The 20,799-nt window shown below is 39.6% G+C and overlaps 1 pseudogene; it reads right to left on the bottom strand.

The window, feature by feature from the left end:
* Positions 1 to 17,989: 17,989 nt before the first annotated feature.
* LOC111527489 lies at positions 17,990 to 19,628 on the bottom strand (annotated as a pseudogene).
* Positions 19,629 to 20,799: the final 1,171 nt, after the last annotated feature.

Raw genomic sequence — 20,799 nt, 5'->3', positions numbered from 1 at the left:
AAAAAGAAGTGAATGAATTCAAATACACTGGAGGCCGGCATGGTGGCTCATACCTGTAATCCCACTACTTTGGGAGGCCAAGGCAGGCAGATCACATGAGGTCAGGAGTTTGAGACCAGCCTGGGTGGCAAACATGGCAAAACCCCATCTCTACTAAAAATACAAAAATTAGCCAGGTGTGGTGGCACATGCCTGTAGTCCCAGCTACTCAGGAGGCTAAAGCAGGAATCACTTGAACCCGGGACATGGAGGTTGCAGTGAGCCAAGATCACACCACTGCACTCCAGCCTGGGCAACAGAGTGAGACTCTGAAAGGCATTAGGGTAGCAGGGTCAAAAGGTATTTCCTGATGGACTTGATATAGGGCATAAGAGAAAGAGTAATCGAGAATGGCTCACAGCCTTCTTGCTTGTGCAACTGGGTATATACCAATTCCATTTACAAAATTTGGAAGACGAAGAGGAGGCAGGTCCATGGTTGAAAACCATGAGTTCTGTTTTGGATATGTTAAATCTGAAATCCCTACTAGATGATCTAAGAAGAGTGGTTAAGTAAACAGTTGGATATCAGGGTTAAGGTTAAAAATACAAATTCGGAAGTAATTTTCATGTAGTAAAGACATGAGATAAGATCACATAGTAAGAGTGTGTAGATAGAAAGATGTTTCCAGACAGAACCTGGGGGCACTCCGACATTTAGAAGTTCGGTGGAAGAAAATAAGAATGAGGAGGAGAAAGAAGAGGAAGACGAGCAGGAAGATGAGGTAAACATACAGATGAGACTCAGAAAAAGCAGCAAGTGAGGTAGGAGAAAAACCAGGCGAATGTAACATCTTGGAAGCCAAGGCAAGAAAGTATTTCAGTAATGAGGGAGAGAGGATGGCCAGTAATGAGGGAGACAGGAAAAAGGCAGACAATAACAAGTATTAGTGAAGATGTGGGGAAACTGGAACACTCATACATTGCTTGGTGAAAATGTAAAATGGTATTGCCACTTGGGGTTTTTGGTTTTTGTTTTTACTTTTTCCACTTTTATTTTAGGTTCAGGATGTACATGCAGGTTTGTTACATGGGTAAACTGCCTGTCACTGGGGTACAATGTACAAATAATTTCATCACCCAGGTAGTGAGCACAGTACCAGATAGGTGGCTTTCAACCCTCACTCTCCTTCCACTCTCCCCATTCAAGTAGGCCCCTTCTTTGTGTTCATGTGTACTTAATGTTTAGGTCCCACTTATAAGGAAGAACAAACAGTATTTGGTTTACTGTATCTGCCTAATTTGCTTAGGATAATGGCCTCCAGCTTCATCCATGTTGTTGCAAAGGACATGATTTTATTGTTATTTTACGGCTGCATAGTATTGCGTGTATACACACAACATTTTCCTTATCCAGTCCACCACGGATGGGCATCTAGGTTGATTCCATGTCTTTGCTATTGTGAATAGTTGTGTGGCCACTGTGGAAAAGAGTTCGGTAGTTTCTCAAACATTCAGTTACCATATGACCTAGCAACCTCACTCCCAGATATATAGCCAAGAAAAATGAAAATACATGTTCCCACACAAGTATGTACGCAAATGTTCATAGCAGCATTATTCATAATAGCCAAAAAGTGGACATAACCCAAATGCCTATCAACTAATAAATACAGAATATCATTTGGCAATAAAAGGAATAAAGTATTAATACATGGTACAACATAGGTGAACCTTGAATACATTATGCTAACTGAAAGAAGCTAGTCACAAAAGATCACATATTGTATGATTCCATTTACATAGGGAAATCAATGGAAACAGAAAGTAGATGAATTGTTGCATGGGGCTAGGAGAAGAAAAGGAGGGAGAAATGAGGAGTGATGGTTAATGGGCACAGAGTTCATTTAGGGAGGACAAAAATGTTCTAAAATTAGATTGTAGTGATAGTTGCAAAACCCTGTGAATAAACTAAAAACAATGAACTATACAGTTTAAACAGGTGAATTGTATGATATGTAAATTATCTCAATAAAACTGTTTAAAAAAAATAAGGGAGGGATCACCTAGAACAAATACTGCTGAGAGATGAGCTGATTAGAATAGAGACCACTAGATTGGGTAGCATAGAGGTTATTAGTGACCTTGACAAACAAATGTTTAGTGCAGTGATGGAGAAAGGTAATTAGGGTAAGCTAAGAGGGAATGAGAACTGAGGAAGTGGAATCAAACTTTTGTTGTAATTGCAGAGAAATAGGGTACCGGTTACAGAGGCATAAGGAATACAGAGTTTGTTTTTCTAAGAGCGGATGAGAATCAATCAATACAGACAGAGAAATTGATAATGCTAGAGAGAAAATGTTTATTTTTGTTACTTCTCTGTTTTCCCCACTAAATGCTAACTTGTGGGGAAACAAACATTATTTAATGTTTGTTGTCATTTGTCCCCACTAAATTATTAACCTTTCCATGTCAGGGACCATGAATAACCCTGTATGTGATAGGCATTCAATCAATATTTGTAAAATAATCACAAGCTCCTGCATTTAGGCTAGGAAAAATGGAGGGAAAAAGGCAGCTACATAACCTAGAAAAAAAAGGAGGGTAAAATAATAGTGTAGATGGGCATTTGATGGTCACAATATAACCTGGAAAGAAGAAATATTAAATTTGCCAAAGAAACAAGTCTATTATCTCTCTACCTCAAGTTCCCTAAGTTTACCACTAGCCCAAAGTCAAGCTAGCTCTGCACTTCTCCCAGTGGAGGTTCCAAACTCATTAACAGGAGGTGGAGCTTTGTATCAGTTTTCTACCATTGCCATAACAAATCATCACAAAACTGGTAAAGTATAACAAGATTATTTATTATTTTACAGTTCTGTAGGTCAGAAGTCTGAGACAGGCTTCAGTGGGTAAAATGAAAATTTCAGCAGGGCTGCATTTCCTTCTGAAGGCTCTCGGCGGGAATCTGTGTCTTTGTAGAGGCCACCCACCTTCCTTGGTTCATAGTCCCTTTTCTCGAGCTTCAAAGTCAACAATCGTGAGTCTAGTTCCTTTCATGCTTCAAATTTCTTCTGCTTTTTCTTCCATGCGTGTCTCTCTCTCTCTCTCTCTCTCCCTTCTTCCATCCCTCTCTCCCCTTTCCATCCTTCTCTCCCCACCCCTAATCCCCTACTACAACCAGGAGAGAGATTATATGTTTATATTGTTCCCACTCAGATAATCTCAAATATTCATTCAAGGTCCGTAACCTTAATCACATCTACAAAGTACTTTTTGCCATGTAAAGTAACATATTCATAGGTTCTGGAGATTAAGACACCAACATCTTTGAGAGCTAAAGAAGACCACACATTCGTAAAAGGTCATAAAGTCAACACTGATTTAAGAAGTGCTGAGGGACGATTTTTTTTTTTTTTTTTTTGAGACAGAGTCTCGCTCTGTCGCCCAGGCTGGAGTGCAATGGTGCGATCTCTGCACTCTGCTCACTGCAAGCTCCGCCTCCCGGGTTCATGCCATTCTCCTGCCTCAGCCTCCGGAGCAGCTGGGACTACAGGCGCGCGCCATCACACCCAGCTAATTTTTTGTATGTTTAGTAAAGACAGGGTTTCATCATGTTAGCCAAGATGGTCTCCATCTCCTGACCTCATGATCCGCCCGCCTGGGCCTCCCAAAGTGCTGAAGGACGATTTTAACTTTGATGACTCAGTTTACTTAGCCCTACATATACGGTTAGAAATGCCAGATGGGGCTGGGCGTTGTGGCTCACGCCTGTAATCCCTGCACTTTGGGAGGCCGAGGTGGGCAGATCACCTGAGGTCAGGAGTTCGAGACCAGCCTGGTCAACATGGTGAAACCCTGTCTCTACAAAAAAAGAAAAAAGAAAAAGGAAAAAAATTAGCTGGTTGTGGTGTTGCCCGCCTGTAATCCCAGCTACTCGGGCGGCTGAGGCATGAGAATCACTTGAACTCTGGAGGCAGAAGTTGCAGTGAGCCAAGGTCACACTGCTGCACTCCAGCCGGGGTGACAGAGCAAGACTCTGTCAAAAAAAAAAAAAAAAGAAAAGAAAAGAAAGAAAGAAAGAAAAGAAATACCAGATGGTAAGGCAGGTCAATGAAGGTAGGAGAAGAGTGAGTAAAGAATAAAGAAAATACCACAGACAGACAATTTCTGTGCCCTAAAACTACTGCTGTGATTTGACGGTTTCAAAGTTTGGATTCACAAACACACACAACCATATGTTGCTTCTCTTCATCGAGTTACATATTTTAAAATAGCTCGAATTTCTATTGGAGACTACAAAATGTGGAAAGGTGAAAGGGGGGTGAGGGTTGAAAAATTACCTGTTAGGTACAATGTTCACTATGCCAGTGATGGGTGCACTAAATGCCTAGACTTCACCACTATGCGAGATGTGCATATTTAAAAATCTGCACTTGTCCCCCCTAAACAAATAAATTAATTAAAATAAGCTCAGATTCCCTCTTTTCCTTCCAAATGCAATGTTCCATTCATTTGCCACCAGATGGCAGAGAAGAGCAGAGAATAAATTCCTAAATATCAAAAGAAAGACTCTGACACCTGGAGAAGTCCAGGCCTCTGGAAGGAAGGCAAACTTAAATCTTATAAAATAGAAAAGCATCTTATTTTCAAAGGCTTCCAGGGACATCAATTTCACAATTTTCCCCTAACTTATCATTGGGAAACGCGTTAAAAACGCACATCGGTAAAGCACAGCCTAATGGAGCTCAGAATTGTTCGGCAAATTCATAAATCCAGAAAGAGCCAAGAATCACTTTAGCTCAAAAAGGTACCAAAAATGGTTTTAAAAAGAGAACTTGCTGCCCTAGCTCCAAGAGGAAACTTAACGGCTGTCCCTGAAGCACCTCAAATTCAACTTGTCCCAAACAGAACTCAGTATCTTCCTTCCACACTGTTTCTTTTTCCTGTTCCCAAATCGATTAGGAATAGTATCCCCACCTGGTTGCTAAATCCAGACAATCTAACATCATCCTTGCTGCATCCCTAATTCTCATCTTGTAAAGAATGAGTATTTTATCATCTCTTTTCCTTCATCTATTGGTTTTGAAATAATATACTGTTTTTATTCTTTTAGTAGTTATATTAGGAATCATCACATGCATATTTATCAAAACTGAAATTAATAAACATCTTTATCCTGACCCTAGAGGACACGAGGATCATTAAAAATCTCTTGGATTATACTGTTGTTGTGCTATGCATTTTAATTTTTTACACCTACCAGGACATTATAGTCACTGTTTTATACAATAGGTCTTTGTTTAGGTTTAGCCATATGTTTTCTACTTTCTCTGCTCTTCTTTCCTTCTTGGATCTCAGCTCTTGCCTCTGGGATCACTTTCCTTCTGTCTGAAGTATGCATCCTTTAGAATTCCCTGTAATGAGCTAGAGATGAATTATCTCAGCTTTTGTTTATCTGAAAAATGTCTCTTTTGCCCTCATTCTTGACAGATATTTTTTGTTTAGTGTAAGTTCTAGATTGGCAGCTATTTTGTCAGCCCTTTTAAAATACCAGTCCATGTCACCTGGCTTCTATTTTTGCCGTTAAGCAGCCAAGTGATAATACAACCGTTGCTCTTTTGAAAGTAATCTACTTTTTTCCTCTGGTGTCTCTAATATTTTTCTCTTTGCCTGTTATCTCCTTCAGTTTCTATAATGTGTCTTGGATAGATTTCTTTTTATTTATCCTACTTGGGGTTATTGGGCTTCTTTAATTCATTCTGAAATATTTGCAACCATTTCATCTTCAAATACTGCCTCTGCCCCATTCTTGCTCTCCTTTCCTTATGTAACTCCAACTAAATGAATGATAAATTCTCTTAGTTTTTCCTTCATATATCTTAATTTATATTCCATACTTTCCATCCTTTTGTCTCTTTTCAAAGCATTCTGGATAATATCTTCTGAGCTATCCTCTAGTTCTCTAATTCGCCCTTTAGCTCTGCTCGATTTTCTGTCAGATTCTGTACCCTCTCACATACAAATATACTTACTTCCTCCCCAAGGAAAAAAACCTTTAAAGTCCCATAAAGTCACTGACTTGAGCTCTAAGTTGAATATCTAATATCTTAATCTCTATATCAGATCCAGATGAGGTTGATTTTCACCTAGATATCTACAAATTTATAACAAGTTATTTGTTCCACCCACCCTAATACATATACAATATACAATAGTGGAACAGGGTCAGAATAATTCCAATAAACCCTCCCATTTGGAAAAGAGAAGGATGGAAAATGCAATTCTAAAATCTCACTGGGCAGATGATTACAAGGAGTTCCTACGCTGGGGAGTGGGAGTATTTCTTGAATAGCTCTTGATTTCACTAATACTAATGGACTCCTCAACCCATTGTTCACCATGGCCCTTGGTCTTCTCTCTGGCAGCATGTCATTCCTTTTCAATTATCCTCCTTGGTCGTGCTGAAGAAGGCACTGAAAAATATGCCTTTCTTGGGAACTGAGCAGCTTTCTCTGTATGCTTCCTTCCTGTAGAAATTGGGGGCCAACAGTCATAGACAATTTTAGTCCAGGCTGTGGCATTTTTGAAGTACAGTTCTTTGTCAAAAACATATTTGACTTTTTATTTATTTTGTTTTAGTCTGCTAACCACACCTTCAATTCTTTTCAAAACAATTCTCCCTCATTTAAGTTAGTTCAGATACTTAAACCTACCGGGTTTGATGGCATTCTTATTTCCTTTTACTTGACCATTTTGTCAAGCTAAAAGGACTTAATCAACACTACTTTAACTCACCCAGAAGTTTTTAACAATGACTGTATGGTCACATCCTCAAGGGATCCTTGCTTAAGCAGCTAAGCATTTTAAATCAGACTTTAATATTCAAAGGCCTCATTTTTCTCTTTTACCAACTGGAAATGAGAATCACTTGTATCTTCCAAACGTGCAAGTACTGAATTTCTGTGCTCTCTTAATTTCCTTTCAACTTAAATAATTAAATTCCTTTTCTGCTTGCAAATAAGCCAATTCTTTTTTAAGCTCATCTCTTTATTGCTGTAAATTACCAAATGCAGCCAGTAGTAACTAAGCATTCCATTTTTCCCAAAAATCTTCCCGAAAGGAAAACTATAGGCCCAGACTCTACCAGCAAGTTCTATGAATATTCAAGGGAGAAATGAGACCAATAATACAAACTCTTTCAGAAAATAGAAAAAGGGGTATTTTCTCTAACTCGTTTGATGAGGCTATCATAACTCTGATATCAAAATCCACTAAGGAGGCTCGGTATAGTGGCTCACATCTGTAATCCCAGCACTTTGGGAGGCAAAGGCGGGTGAATCCCTTGAGGCCATGGGTTCGAGACCAGCCTGGCCAACATGGCGAGACCCTATCTCTACTAAAAATACAAAAATTAGCCAGGCATGGTGGCACAGCCTGTAATCCCAGCTACTCGGGAGGCTGAGGCAGGAGAATCACCTGAACCCAAGAGGCAGAGGTTGCAGTGAGCCAAGATCACACCACTGCACTCCAGCCTGGGTGACAGAGCAAGACTCTGTCTAAAAAAAAAAAAAAAAAAAAAAATCTACTAAGGACAGTAAGAGAAAGGGAACTTACAGGTAAGCTCAATAAAAAACATAAATGCAAACTTCCTGAACAAAACATCAGCACACAGAAAACAGAAATATAGAAAAAGCATAAAAAGGGATAATATTTAAAAAGGATAAAACATGGGTTTGTCTAAATAATACAAAGTTGATTTAGAAGAAGAAAATCAATTAATACTATTACCTACAATAATATTGTAGGTATTACAATATTATTTAAGTTTGCCGAAGCTGCTCAAACCTAATATGAGCAACCTAATAATGATAGAAAGTGTATTTGATAAAAATAAATATTCAATATTTTTTGAAGACTCTTAGTGAACTGGAAAAAGAAGAGAATTTTCTTAGTCTGAAACAGTATAAATAAATACTCATGCACAATGCCTGACAATAAGAACTATCACGAAAGACTGAAAAAAACACAACCTTGCACAAAGGCCATCATAATCTTATACACACAAAAATACTTCTGTGAGGACATCTGCTCAGCAACTGCCTGTGCAACCTTTGACTAGTACCACTCTTATTATTGATCCTTGTAGTCAAGAACAGTTGTCTCGGGCAGCTTAGCAAGGCCACTGTGGCCAGACTGCCAGATTTCTCCTCTCTGAGAGGGCAGCTCTGAAAAAAAGGCAGCACCCCCAGTCAGGGACTTATAGATAAAACCAGCATCTCCCTCGGACACAGCACCTGGGCGAAGAGGTGGCTGTAGGTGCAGCTTCAGCAAACTTAAACATCGCTGTCTGATGGCTCTGAAGAGAGCAGCAGACCTCCCAGCACAGCATTCGAGCTCTGCTAAGGGTCAGACTGCCTCCTCAAGTGGATCCCTGACACCCATGTATCCTGACTGGGAGACACCTCCCAGTAGGGGCCGACAGACACCTCATATAGGAGAGCTCTGGCTGGCATCTGGCAGGTGCCCCTCTGGGACGAAGCTTTCAGAGGAAAGAACAGGCAGCAATCTTTGCTGTTCTGCAGCCTCCACTGGTGATACCCAGGCAAACAGGGTCTGGAGTAGACCTCCAGCAAACTCCAGCAGACCTGCAGCAGAGGGGCCTGATTGTTAGAAGGAAAACTAACCAACAGAAAGGAAGAGCACGTCCACTCAGAGACCCCATCCGAAGGTCACCAACATCAAAGACCAAAGGCAGATAAATCCACAAAGATGGGGGAAAACCAGCACAAAAAGGTTGAAAATTCCAAAAACCAGAAAAACTCTTCTCCTCCAAAGCAGGAGAACTCTTCACCAGCGGAACAAAACTGGACGGAGAAATGAGTTTGACAAACTGACAGAAGTAGGCTTCAGAAGGTGGGTAATAACAAACTCCTACGAGCTAAAGGAGCATGTTCTAACCCAATGTAAGGAAGCTAAGAACCTTGAAAAAAGGTTAGACGAATTGCTAACTAGAATAACCAGCTTAAAGAAGAACATAATTGACCTGATGTAGCTGAAAAAACAGCCCGAGAACTTCGTGAAGCATACACAAGTACCAACAGCCCAATCAATCAAGGGAGAAAGGATATCAGAGATTAAAGATCAACTTAATGAAATAAAGTAAGAAGACAAGATGAGAGAAAAGAAGAATAAAAAGGAACAAACAAAGCCTCCAAGAAATATGGGACTATGTGAAAAGACCAAATCTACATTTGATTGGTGTACCTGAAAGTGACAGGGAGAACGGAACCAAGTTGGAAAACATTCTTCAGGATATTATCCAGGAGAATTTCCCCAACCTAGCAAGCCAGGCCAGCATTCAAATTCAGGAAATAGAGAGAACACCACAAAGATACTCCTCAAGAAAAGCAACACCAAGACACATAATCGTCAGATTCACCAAGGTTGAAATGAAGGAAAAAATGTTAAGGGCAGCCAGAGAGAAAGGTAGGGTTACCCACAAAGGGAAGCCCATCAGACTAATAGCAGATCTCTCTGCAGAAACCCTACAAGCCGGAAGAGAGTGGGGGCCAATATTTAACATTCTTAAACAAAAGAATTTTCAACCCAGAATTTCATAGCCAGTCAAACTAAGCTTCATAAGCAAAGGAGAAATAAAATCCTTTACAGACAAGCAAATGCTGAGAAATTTTGCCACCACCAGGCCTGCCTTACAAGAGCTCCTGGAGGAAACACTAAACATAGAAAGGAACAACGGGTACTAGTTACTGCAAAAACATACTAAATTGTAAAGACCATCAACACGATGAAGAAACTGCATCAACTAACGGGCAAAATAACCAGCTAGCATGATAATGACAGGATCAAATTCACACATAACAATATTAACCTTAAATGTAAACATGCTAAATGCCCCAATTAAAAGACACAGACTGGCAAATTGGATAGAGTCAAGACCCATTAGTGTGCTGTATTCAGGAGACTCATCTAACATGCAGAGACACACATAGGCTCAAAATAAAGGGATGGAGGAATATTTATCAAGCAAATGGAAAGCAAAAAAAAAAAAAAAAAGGCAGGAGTTGCAATCCTAATCTCTGATAAAACAGACTTTAAACCTTTAAACCAGCAAAGATCAAAAGAGACAAAGAAGGGCATCACATAACGGTAAAGGGATCAATGCAACAAGAAGAGCTAACTAATCTAAATATATATGCAACCAATACAGGAGCACCCAGATTCACAAAGCAAGTTCTTAGAGACCTACAAAGAGACTTAGACTCCCACACAATAATAGTGGGAGACTGTAAGACCCCACTGTCAATACTAGATCAACGAGACAGAAAATTAACAAGGATATTCAGGACTTGAACTCAGCTCTGGACCAAGCGAACCTAGTAGACATCTGCAGAACTCTCCACCCCAAATCACCAGAATATACATTCTTCTCAGCACCTCATAGCACTTATTCTAAAATTGACCACATAATTGGAAGTAAAACACTCCTCAGCAAATGCAAAATAATGGAAATCATAACGAACAGTCTCTCAGACCACAGTGCAATCAAATTAGAACTCAGGATTAAGAAACTCACTCAAAACTGCACAACCACATGGAAACTGAACACCCTGCTCCTGAATGACTACTGGGTAAATAACAAAATGAAGGAAGAAAAGATGTTCTTTGAAATCAATGAGAACAGAGACACAACATACCAGAATCTCTGGGACACATTTCAAGCAGTGTGTAGAGGGAAACTTACAGCACTACATGCCCACAAGAGAAAGCAGGAAAGGTCTAAAATCAATACCCTAACATCAAAATTAAAAGAACTAGAGAAGCAAGAGCAAACACATTCAAAAGCTAGCAGAAGACAAGAAACAACTAAGATCAGAGCAGAACTGAAGGAGACAAGAGACACGAAAAACCCTTCAAAAAATCAATGAATCCAGGAGCCGGTTTTTTGAAAAGATTAACAAAATAGATAGACTGCCAGCCAGACTAATAAAGAAGAAAAGAGAGAGGAATCAAATAGATGCAATAAAAAATGATATAAGGGATATCACTACTGATCCCACAGACATGCAAACTACCATCAGAGAATACTATAAACACCTCTATGCAAATAAACTAGAAAACCTAGAAGAAATGAATAAATTTCTGGACACATACACCCTCCCAAGTCTAAACTAGGAAGAAGTCGAATCCCTGAACAGACCAATAACAAGTTCTGAAATTAAGGTAGTCATTAATAGCCTACCAACCAAAACAAAGTCCAGGACCAGACAGATTCACAGCCGAATTCTACCAGAGGTACAAAGAGGAGCTGGTACCATTCCTTCTGAAACTATTCCAAACAATAGAAAAAGAGAGAATCCTCCCTAACTCATTTTATGTGGCCAGCATCATTCTGATACCAAAACCTGGCAGAAACACAACAAAAAAAGAAAATTTCAGGCCAATATCCCTGATGAACATCAATGCAAAAATCCTCAATAAAATACTGGCAAACCAAATCCAGCAGCACATCAAAAAGCTTATCCACCACAATCAAGTCAGCTTCATACCTGGGATGCAAGGCTGATTCAACATACACAAATCAATGAATGTAATCCATCACATAAACAGAACCAGCGACAAAAGCCACATGATTATCTCAATAGATGCAGAAAAGGCCTTCAACAAAATTCAACACCCTCATTTAAAAATCTTTATCTTCCTTTACCTCCTGAATATGCACATAATTTACTATGAGACATGTATTCCCTTTGCTACACCTATTCCCAAATAAACATTTTTCTTTTAGAGAATCTCCCTCTGCTTGTTATTTAGGTTGACAAAATAAATCTTTTAAAACTACAGACATGCTGACCTCTCTATGTAAATTATAATAAACTTTATTGAGAGAATTTAGAGAGGACCCAAATACATGGAGAGATATACTATATCTGCGGAATTTGGACAACTCAGCTCAACACTGGAAACATTTCAGCTCTCCTAAAGTAAGTATCAGAGTCAATGCAATCCCAGCAAAAATCATTAGCCGTTTATTTGCAGAACTTGAGAAGCTGATTCTAAAATTTATAAGGAAATGTAAAGGATTGAGAGTAGCTATGACATTCATAGTAGTTTGTTTTCTCTTGCTTATAACAGAATACCTGAAACTAGGTAATTTGTAATGAAAGGGAATTTATTTATCAGAGTTATAAAGGCTGAGAAGTCCAAGGCTGAGAGGTCACATCTGGTGAGCGCTTTATTGCTGCTGGGGACCGTGTGCAGAGTCCCAAGGTGGCACAGGGTATCACAGGGTGAGGGGACTCAGCATGCTAACATGCTACCATGCTAGCTCAGGTCTCTCCTCTTCTTATAAAGTCACCAGTTCCCATCCCATGGGAATGGGAATTAATTATTCCATTAATCCATGAATGGATTAACACCTTCATGAAGGCAAATCCCTCATGATCCAATAACTTCTTAAAGGTGTCATCTCCCAATATTGCCTCATTTGGGGTTAAATTTCAATATGTGTTTTGAAGGGGACAATATTCAAACCATAGCACTTGGCTTTTCTTGGAGAAGAAAAACAAGCTAGGAAGACTTAGTCTATGATATCAAGGTTAATAAAACATATTAATTAACATAGTGAGATACTGATGCAAGGGTGAGCAAAAAGACAAGCAGAACAAAACAGCCAGCCAGAAATAGATGTATACACATTGTTTCAGTCAGTTCAGACGGCTGTAACAAAGTACCACAGGCTTTGGAGGCTGGAAATTCAAAATCAGAGTGCCAGCTTGGTGAGGCACTCTTCCAGGTGAGGGCCTTTCCTGGTGAGGGCTCTCTTCCAGGTTGCAGTCGCCAGCTTCTCACATAAGGAAAGACAGCTCTCTAGCTCTTGGGCCCCTGCTTTATTTTTTATTATTATTTTTATTTTTTTGTAGAGACAGGATCTTGCTATGTTGCCTAGGCTTGTCTAGAACTCTTGGCTCCAGTGATCCTCCCACCTCAACCTCCCAAAGCACTCAGATTATATAAGCATGAGCCAACATGCCCAGCTTTGGCCTCTTCTTATAAGGGCACTAATCCCATTATTTCATGAGGGCTTCACGCCCATGACCTAATTACTTTCCAAAGGCCCCACCTCCAAATACCATCACACTGGGAATAGGGTTCCAACACAGGAGTTTTGAGGGAACACAAATATTCAGTCCATTGCACATATACAGATGCTTGATAAATGACGGAGATGGCATGGTGAAGCAGTAGGGCCAAGGACTGTCTTTTCGATAAATGGTAGTAGGACAATCAAATATCTGTGAGAACGAAATGAAGTTATATTTCTAGCTGGTACTAAACCAAAAAGTCAACTTCAAATAGATTATAAACCTAAATGTAAGAATAAAAACTGAAAAGCTTTTAGAGGATTATATAGGAGAAAATTTCATGATCTCAGGATAAAGAAGAATTTCCTAAGAAGCAGAAAAGCACTACATTAATGTTTGTTGAAGATGCTGAACTGAGTCATAAAATGTCATTGAAGTAAAAGGTTAGAGGTGCACACCCAAATGTAATGAAATTCCACAAAATAGAAAAGAAGTCATCAAAATGGCAAGAGAGAGCCAGAAATAAAGAAAATTAGTGTCATTTACAGGAGTTGTCTCTATAAAGCTGTCGTGAACACTGCACTAGCAAATACTGAAGCACTGATCCTAGGGGAAATATAGGGCTAGGTTCCTGGTAAGCCTCTGGTCACAACATGTTCATCAACCAATCAATATATAACTTGTTTTATAAGTGTTTCTGCTTAATGATACTTTACTTAATATACTCATGGCAACAGCACTATAACTCATGACTGAACAAAGTTTATCTAACACACGCTTTCTCCATAAGACACATCACAGCCTTCGACCATTTAAGAACACTTAGAAAGCACTTCAGTACTACACTTGGGAGCCACTGAAACAGTGAAACAACCAACAAAAAGCACAAAGAGGTTAAAAAAAAAAAAAGCACTAAATCAACCACAGAAAGACAACTGTTTATAGTATGAGAACTGAAGTAAGAAGACAATGTTACCTTGTTCAACCTCAACTGGGAATGGGTCATCAGATGACTCAAATTTTGAACCATTATGCACGTGTCCACAAATGACCATGCAAGTCCTGATTATTGATTTTGGAGTTACAAATAAATTTTAGTGAGTAGGTAAATTCGTAAACACAGAATCCTTGAATGAGGCTCAACGGAATATATATACAGTAGTCCCCCCTCCCCTGGGATTTTGCTTTCCATGATTTCAGTTACCTGGGATCAACCATGGTACAAAAATGTTAAACAGAAAATCTAAGAAATACACAATTCATAAGTTTTAAATTGTCATTTCAAGTAGCATAATGAAATTTCTCACCATCCTGCTCCATCCTGCCTAGGGCATGAATCACCTCTTTGTCCAGTATATCCATGCTGCATATGCGACCCATCCATTACTGTCCAGAAAAAAACACTATGTACATAGGGTTCAGCACTATCCACAATTTCAGACATCCCCTGGGGATTCTGGAACGTATCCCTCAAGGATAAGGGAGGACTACTGTATTCAGTCCTGTGAGGCCTGGACTGTGAGAGAACACACATTTTCAGTTAAGTCAGCAAAGGAATCAGGGTTGTCAGAAAAGCAACATGTGATGCTCTGAAATAAATGGGCAAGATGGTACTGGAGGGGCACAGTGCCTGAATGGGCTTACATTTTGAGGAAAAACCAAAGATGACAGGATGAAAGAACTCTATACAATTAACTGACTCCAAAATTCCAAATGAAATCCTACTGGCCAGGTGCGGTGGCTCAAGCCTGTAATCCCAGCACTTTGGGAGGCCGAGACGGGCGGATCACGAGGTCAGGAGATCGAGACCATCCTGGCTAACACGGCGAAACCCCGTCTCTACTAAAAAATACAAAAAACTAGCCGGGCAAGGTGGCGGGCGCCTGTAGTCCCAGCTACTTGGGAGGCTGAGGCAGGAGAATGGCGGGAACTCGGGAGGCGGAGCTTGCAGTGAGCTGAGATCCGGCCACTGCACTCCAGCCTGGGAGACAGAGTGAGACTCCGTCTCAAAAAAAAAAAAAAAAAAAAAAAAAAAAAAAGAAATCCTAGTAAAAGTTATTTCAATGGTTTTTATGCTTTGACATATTTGTCTGCCATGGCATCATAGCATACTGATTAGGTCTGGATATGAAGATGTGTCAGGCACGCTCAAACATCAGTGTACCCCAGACTGTTACTTCCTTAAGAAATGAGTGTGGGCTAATATTTAATAGTGTACCCCAGACCGTTACTTCCTAGAAATGACCACGAAAGTCATTGTTTATAATGCGGTATTTAAAATGAGACTGGAGAACTAGAAACAATCTATGTCCATCAGCGGGAAACTTGTTAAACTATGTTCTATCCAAAAAAATGGATTTTTATTATAAAGGCAGTAGCATTTTTGAAATATTTTCTAATTTATGTAGCCAATTCCCACCCCTACCTCTACCTTACCCCTTTAAACTTAACCAGCCATCATCAAAGAGTGTTAAGAGAAGGTGGGGTCCTATAATAACATAGATATAAAAGTAAGCACTGTCAAAAATAAAATATTTATTTTAGCTGCCATTTAACAATCAAGCTACAGAGTTCTTCCTGTAGAGTGAAGAAGATATCCTGCCTTCTATTAAAACTTCTCCCTAAAACTAAAGTCGGGAAGGACTTAATAGATGTAGGGAAGGCGAGAGATATGACAGAAAACTGGAGAGGCAGATATCATATAAGACCTCATAAGGAATAGTAGATAATTTGGATTTTACCACAACTGCAATTAGATACTGTCAACAAGCTTTAGATGAAGAAAAAGCAACATGATCTCATTTATATTTTTTTTCAAAATCTACTCTGATGCAGTGTGGAGAAATGATTGGAAGGAGGTAAAAGAAAACGTAGAGAGACAAGTAACTACACACCATTGCTTTAGTCCAGGTGAGAAATGATGGTGGCTTAAACTAGGATGACTAGAATGGCAATGGAGTTTGAAAAAGGATGAATTAAAGACACATTTTTAAAGCAGATAATCCTTTAAAATGCTAAAATTGAGGTATTACAGTCACAATATGAAGATTATTTTTCCCCTCATGGTATTTCCCAAGTTTTTGTTAAACAATGGTACTTACATCTAAAATTTTTAAAACATCACTTACTTTAAAATAATTGAACTCTAAAGCAAACAAATAAGATACTTGTAAGCAAATCCAGGCCTAATATTTGCAAGGTCCACAGCCAGAGTATAAATGAAAACCCATAATACATCTCTAAAAATGTAAAAATTGTAAAACAATCTGTTAAATAAAATGTTTAATTCATGTGTCTTGATGAAAATTTTAAAATATGAATAAAAGTATGATTTTTTTTTTTTTTTTTTTGAGACAGGGTCTCACTGTCACCCAGGCTGGAGTACAGTCGTGCAATCATGGCTCACTGTGGCCTTGACCTCCTGGGCTCAAGGGATCCTCCCACCTCAGCCTCCTGAGTAGCTGGGACCAGAGGTACATACCAATCATACCTGGTTAAGTTTTTGTGGTTGGTGTTTGTTTGTTTTTTGTAGAGACAGAATTTTGTTATGCTGCCCATGCTTGAACTCCTGGCCTCAAGCAATCCTCCTACCTTGACTTCCCAAAGTGCTGGGATTATAGGTGTGAGCCACCATGCCTAACCTAAAGTTATGATTTTTGTATGACTAAAAGTTGACAGAATATCAAAGACAACTGAATTTAAGCATTATTGCACATGTCTGGATTTAATGTTGATGAGCTGGCAGTGTCTACATAAAAAATAAGATGAAGACATATATAATTTTTAAATTACAATATAGTCCATACAATTTATCTTTCTACCTTAATTTTATCAAATCACTAATCAGGTTATTAATAAGCTTTTCTCATAATTTGTATCATATTGCCAGTAAGTATCCAAAGGATTAAAAATAAATTCAATTTATTTAGACCATAAAAAATGTTTAATAATAACATACTGGATACTTGAAAATTGCCAAGACAATAGATTTTGAAAGTTCTCATCACAAAAAGATGGTAAGGATGTAAGGTGATGGATATGTTAATTAGCTTGATTTAATCATTCCACATATATACATATATCAAAACGTCATGTGTACACTATAAATACATATAATTTTCATGTTAATTAAAAAATAAACATTGACATAAGAAAAAAGTGTATAAAATTTAAAGATCACCAAAATTTATATTAAATGTGAAAAATTGAAAATTAAAAGTTTCATATTGGTTTTCAAATGTTATCTTCTTTTTTCTATTTTGAGACAGAGTCTCACTCTGTCATCCAGGCTGCAGTGCAGTGGTGCAATTTCAGCTCACGGCAACCTCTGCCTCCCAGGTTCAAGCAATTCTCATGCGTCAGCCTCCCAGTAGCTGGGACTACAGGTGGCGCCACCACACACCAGCTAAACACAAAAATTTGTATTTTTTGTAGAGACAAGGTTTCACCACGTTGGCCAGGCTGGTCTTGAACTCCTGGGCTCCGCCTCGGCCTTCTTTTTTTTTTTGAGAAAACATTGATGTAATTTTCTTTTTTTCCTTTTTGAATTCCAATCCCAAAAATATTCCAGGAAAAGATAGGGGGAGGCTGGGCTAGTTCTTCTTCAATGGGCTTTTGCCGTCAAGGAGAACAATGGACTTGCCTCACATCCAGGCTACCCCCAGCCCACTTTTCCCCTGCTTAGCCCAGGGGGGTGGGGAGAGGAGGTGCAGGGCGGGGAGACAGCAGAGGTGGCAGAGGTAGCCGGGAGGGAGGGGCCAGGGCAGTGATGCTTTTGGGTAAGAAGTTGGGCTGAGGCTGGGGGAACTGGGGAAGAGCTGCCCATGTGCAGTTACCATTGCTCAGTGATAGAGCCTTAAAGCTTGGCCAGAGCTAAAGGTACCACATGGGTATGTGTGAAGCAGGCTAAGCGAGATGGCTGCAGCCAAGGAGCTGGGGGAGGGCAGGGCTGTTGATCTGCCAAGGTCGTCTGTAGCATGTCATGCCAGCCTGGGAGGCCCCTCTGTTGCTGCCCTTCTGAAGGCCAATGATATGCTTTTCTTCCTGCAGCTGGCTGTCTGTGAATTCCGTCTTATGCTCCTGCACTTTCTTCATAAACCGGTTGGCATGTCCATGGTAGTGCCCATCATTCTTGGTCACTGCCAAGCTGCCCAAAGCCATCAGGGTCCTCTGAACTGCTGCCATGTCTTTGCCTTCAAAGAAGTCAACAGTCTGGAACATGTCAGTCTTGGCGACCCCATAGTCCTCAGCTGCCTTCAGGAACTGAGCCACCTGCCCCATCTGCTTGAAGACCATGGAGGGCAGGTTCTCGGGCTGGTTCACTGGCGTGGAGCCATCAGGGTACAGGCTGTTTACCAGCTTGCTCAGAATCACACCATTTCTTTTTTATTATTATACTTTAAGTTCTAGGGTACATGTGCACAACGTGCAGGTTTATTGCATATGTATATATGTGCCATGTTGGTGTGCTGTACCCATTAAATCGTCATTTACATTAGGTATATCTCCTAATGCTATCCCTCTCCCCTCCCCCTCCCCACAATAGGACCCAGTGTGTGATGTTCCCCTTCCTGTGTCCAAGCGATCTCATTGTTCAATTCCCACCTATGAGTGAGAACATGCGGTATTTGCTTTTCTGTTCTTGCGATAGTTTGCTGAGAATGATGGTTTCCCGCTGCATCCATGTCCCTACAAAGGACATGAACTCATCCTTTTTTATGGGCTGCATAGTATTCCATGGTGTATATGTGCCACATTTTCTTAATCCAGTCTGTCACTGATGGACATTTGGGTTGATTCCAAGTCTTTGCTATTGTGAATAGTGCTACAATAAACATACTTGTGCATGTGTCTTTATAGCAGCATGACTTATAATCCTTTGGGTATATCCCCAGTAATAGGATGGCTGGGTCAAATGGTATTTCTAGTTCTAGATCCTTGAGGAATTGCCACACTGTTTTCCATAATGGTTGAACTAGTTTACAGTCCCACCAACAGCATAAAAGTGTTCCTATTTCTCCACATCCTCTCCAGCACCTGTTGTTTCCTGATTTTTTAATGATTGCCATTCTACCTGGTGTGAGATGGTATCTCATTGCGGTTTTGATTTGCATTTCTCTGATGGCGAGTGATGATGAGCATTTTTTCATGTGTCTGTTGGCTGTATGAATGTCTTCTTTTGAGAAGTGTCTGTTCATATCCTTTGCCCACTTTTTGATGGGGTTGTTTGTTTTTTTCTTGTAAATTTGTTTGAGTTCTTTGTAGGTTCTGGATATTAGCCCTTTGTCAGATGAGTAGATTGCAAAAATTTTCTCCCATTCTGTAGGTTGCCTGTTCACTCTGATGGTAGTTTCTTTTGCTGAATCACACCATTCTTTAGCCAGAGCTGGAAGCCCAGGCGCCCACGGTCTTGGCAGCCCACATCAGGGCCACACTGCACTATGATCCACTCCACCAGCCGTTCCTCCAGTCCCTCGTCGTACTTCTTCTCAATTCTGGATGGAGCTTTGCAGCTCATGCCATAGGAAGGACCCTTATTGGCCATGTCTGGGGAAAGAGGGCTTCCTCGGGCCTCAGGAAGGAGTGAAGACTTTGTCTGGGCTTGAACAGACCTTTTTTTTTGTTTAAGAGATGGGGTCTCACTATGTTGCCCTAGTTGGACTTAAAACTCCTGGGCTCAAGTGATCCTTTCACCTTAGCCACCCAAGTAGCTAGGACTACAGATATGTGCCACTGTGCCCAGCTATCATATGTTATCTTTTTTCTAAAATATTCAAAATTATCTATAAAAATTCAAAGACAAAATACAAATTATAATTAACAATTACCAAATTTTAAGTAAATGTATTATAATAAAGTTTAAACTTTAATGTGATTTTTTAAAAAGCTAAGTCCTATTATGTATTTTTACAAATACAGAACTACTCACAATTCTAGAGTTCAAGGCTCATCTACGGCCAATGTCCACAATATCAGGATCTTCACACATAAAATTTAAGAGTAATATGAATTGTTTAACATTGCAAAATATTCCTCAACTGCCATGAGCCACTGTTACAAATATCATCCTAATTTATATCTCCAGAACCACATACTGGAATACAAAGAGAAACAAGAAAATGGATGCTCAGCAGCCCTGGGAAATGTTACTTCAATGTGCAAGAATCTACTGCATTTGTGCTAATTAATTTGTCTTTTCCCTCACCTAAGAACTTGTGTCACTCAAATCCTCCCCATACTCCAAAGCAACGTCCATGACCAGCATCAACAGCCCATAACCTTCATGACATTCACACAGAATCACTTTTTGCTTCAGTGGCACATGGCAAGAGATGGAGGAAAGTGTTATCTGGAGCCTGAATAGTGTTAGGTCACTACAGTGGACATTTGGATTACAAATTGTACTATGCCATTTAGTGCTGGATCTTAAATGACACTTATATTTTGAACATTTGTGATATATGCGTCCTTTAAGTATAAGATCCAAAGCAGGGGCCCCTGTTGCCCAGGTCTTAAGGTGATACTCTAAACTTTAGTGAATATTTCATCCAGGATCTACTGAAATCTAAGAAAAAAAAAAATTCGAGCAGATTGATAACAGCTTTTCTTTTTAAAATGTATATAATGAGAGAGCTGTTAACAAAGTCAGAAGAGTTCTTTTTTTTTGTTTGTTTTTTTTGTTTTTTTTTTTTTTTTTTTTTTTTTTTTTTTTTTTT

This window comes from Piliocolobus tephrosceles, chromosome 4 (genome assembly GCF_002776525.5).
Source record: "Piliocolobus tephrosceles isolate RC106 chromosome 4, ASM277652v3, whole genome shotgun sequence".
NCBI lineage: Eukaryota > Metazoa > Chordata > Mammalia > Primates > Cercopithecidae > Piliocolobus > Piliocolobus tephrosceles.
This window is presented reverse-complemented; position numbering and strand designations above follow the sequence as displayed.